This window comes from Micropterus salmoides, unplaced genomic scaffold (genome assembly GCF_014851395.1).
Source record: "Micropterus salmoides isolate LMB-PRFRI ecotype aquatic unplaced genomic scaffold, ASM1485139v1 Ms_hic_scaffold_2, whole genome shotgun sequence".
In the NCBI taxonomy this organism is placed as follows: domain Eukaryota; kingdom Metazoa; phylum Chordata; class Actinopteri; order Centrarchiformes; family Centrarchidae; genus Micropterus; species Micropterus salmoides.
The window spans coordinates 49,720,635-49,724,095 of record NW_024041150.1 but is presented as its reverse complement, the minus strand read 5'-3'; positions in this window follow the sequence as shown (position 1 = coordinate 49,724,095).

The window sequence follows — 3,461 nt, the reverse complement described above, 5'->3', positions numbered from 1 at the left end:
GAAGCCGGCAGGAGATAGGAGTCAGAGACGTACGTGCATGTAAATAATGCTGAAAATATAGTTGATAGCTGTGTGTTAAGAAAAAGTGCATATAAATGTTACCAAGGCCTAAAATAATAATACTAATAGTTTGAGTCTTGAAGCCTCATGTTTAAGACCATTAGATAAAAAGTATAAAATAATGACAGTTGAATAACTGATCTAATATTAAACTAACATAAAGTTTAAGGATAACAGATGAATAGAGTTGATATGGTGATATAAATAAGTATAAGAAGTTGATGGAAGGAGTTATAAAGTAATAGATATATGAGTATATATTGATGAAATAGTGAATGTGGACTAGTATAGTGTAAAAGTCTCAGATTGAATTGTGATAAAGCTATGTGCAAAATAAAGTTCTGAAGTGGCAGTCCACGCCCGAACAACGAAGACTGGAAGAGAAAAGAGAAAAAAAGGAGTTTTGCTCACGCTAGCAGAGAGGAACAGAGCAGGAGCTGAGGTGCAGCTGTGTGAGTGTCCATGTGGGGGAGGACAGCAGGCAGAGGGGGAGAAAAAGAGAGCAGTTCAGCCCTAAACCAAAACTTATGAGAGTTTTTTGATCTTTATAGTATAACAACAGCACGTTATAGCAAGTTACTCATGAGTTAATAATAACAGAAGTTATAAAAGTTTTTTGAACCAATAACAGCTTGACAGTAAGCAGATTAGTAAAAGAACAGCAATGACTGCTGGATACAGAAAAGAAAAGTGTAGTTGAAACAGCCTACTGAAGTATTATGATAATAAAGGAAATTTAGTTGAGAATAACAGGCTGAAGACACGTTTTGGTCGAGGAGAAGGAACAAAACTAGAAAAATGATGACATCTGATAAAGTTTGCCAATTTATTGGAACATAGAAGTTCAGATTGATAAGCAGCAATGTGAGGTGTTATCTATGAAGGATTTAAGTTAGAGAAGGGATTGAGAGACATCAATTTTCTATTAGATGTGAGAAAATCAATTTGATATTTTAATAGTTATTTTTAGCAAACTCTGCTTTGATGGTTTTTCAGTTGAATAGCTCTTTGATATAGAAACAAGGGGAGCTGCCTGAGTTTCTTTCAATGAATTGTTTCATTCTAGTTTCTTGGTTGTGTGGCTTTACAATTAAATGTCTTTTTCCTTTTCGAGGCATGAAGGCCGACCAAATTCTAAAGTTTCCAGAGAGTAAGTGTTTGCTCGCAGTGAGTGTGCGATGGCTGTCCTGGGAGGCACACAGCAGGTGAAATTAAAGGGTAAAGAGCAGAAAAAAGAAATATTAGCTGCAAAGGTGGTCAAAGGAGGGAACTGTGGCAGCAACATATGTGGTAACAGCACAACTAAGTAGTTAAAGATAAAATAAAAGACGTCAGATAAGAGATAGAGAAAACTCAGAATAAAGGGAAAATAGGGAGAAACAGTTTGACCAACAGTTAGATAATATTGACATACTATATAGCCTTTAGTGAAGGAAAAGTAGTCACTGAGACAGAATAATGAAAGAGCCCATCCTGGTAGATAAGGTCTAAATAGATGAAGATACGTACAGAGCAAGTGGAAGAAAGATATAAGAAAGTGCAGTCAAGGGCCAGTACAGGCAGAAGAAGAAGAAAAAAGAATTAGGCTCTTTAAAGGGTTGAGTTCAGATATAAAGGAGAGATGGAAAAAGAGAGGCTATAATAGAAAGGGAGGAGACGAGAGCTAGATATAGAAAGAATAACAACTCCCAAACAAAGAAGTGAAAAGTTAAAACAGGTGGCAGAAAGACAAAAGATCTGCCTACAGACCAAGATACCTGCAGAGCACAACGAACCATGAGACAAGACGACAGCGAGACAGAGCTGCACTGGACAAGATGGCAGCTCTGAAGTTTCATGAAGAAGGCGAGAGAGCAGCTTCAAAATGGACACAGCAGAATCTGACTGTGAGGAAGAGAGGGAGGTGATACAGGAGGCGTTTCACAGAGAGGCCGTGTCGACCTGATGCATCACAGGCCCAAGCCCACCTCCACTGACGTCAGCGTCTTCCCAACGCTGAGGACGCAGCCAGTCAGACCACATCTACCATCTACAGTCCAATCAGAAAGAGGACAACACCACCTTAAAGACTGTGAACCTAACAGCACAAAGTTTAAAAGGTCAAGAAGGCGTCACTGTGAAAATGAACTTCAGCCAAAATGCTCTCACATGAGACCGAGTGCTGACAGAGACATCACCAAGGAAGAGCTCTCTGTCTCACCATGACCAACTTTACAAATGGTCAGACTGTCAGAGGCCTTGAAAACTGCAACATCTGCTGAGAAACATCTGTTTGAAGACCTCACAGGAGTTTGGGAGCAGGAGTGTTGATAATTTGTAGGAGAAGAAAAATAGAAAGACAGAGGAAGAAAAAAGAAAATAGAGACTGATGTTAAATCCAAAGAATAAGGTTAGCTCAGGATCTAAAATAGCAAGATATGTCATTAATAATTGATTCATTAACACAAATATACTGAGTCAATAACTTTGGTGTCCTGCTCTCCTCCAGCAGCCACCTGTTACTAAATTTCAGCAAAAAGGGATCAGAACATCAGGAATTCCTTGTGTTTTTAAACAGAGTTTTTAGAAAAAAGGGATCTAGTGGGATTAATTTATATTCTAGCTGTTAGAGATCACTGTCTGCTCTGGGTTTGTGCAACTGTAATGATAACCTGAGACACACGTGTGATGCTGAACACCTGAGTTATCTATTTTTCTGTTTTTGGAGGTAGTATTAGTAAACTAGTCTGAAGTATGGAAGAATTGTAGTGCACTAATGAACAACTGAGTTTTATTTCAAGATTTACTATTTGTACATCCAATAGCAATGTCATTCAATTTGATGATGTGAGCCTTTCAACACATTAGGTGTTGTTATAGTTGTTAGCCTGCTAAGTATATAAGAAAAGAACAGCTCACTGCATAAGATATTTTGTTTCAGGAGTATAAACCATTTACATGGTAGATCTCACTATATACAGCACGTATAGGTAGTTAACATGTTAAGCTCATTTAAAGGGTAATAAGGAGAGAGGAGTAATGGAAATCCTTGTCATTATAACTTGCTCAAATGTGTTGGAAACAGAAACATCCCACCGCATGATTATGATTATTTCACAACGTGTAAACACTAATTTGGGTATTTTCTTGAAGGTCTGCAAGTCTGAGGAATAGGTTTCAGATCTGCAAATACAAAAGGCCGCCTATTTTCAGTGGTCACAGTGTTGGTGCATGAAGTGTTATACACTTTATCTGGCTCATGTCTTGAATTTTTACATGACCTGCTTATGACAAGTGCAATAAGATAATTCTGTATGAACGGAGATCTATAAATACAATTTAACTGAATTAAGGCTTTGGGGAGTGAATAACAATACTGTGTATGTTGAGCTCACTAACATGAAGAAGGAGCATTAACATTT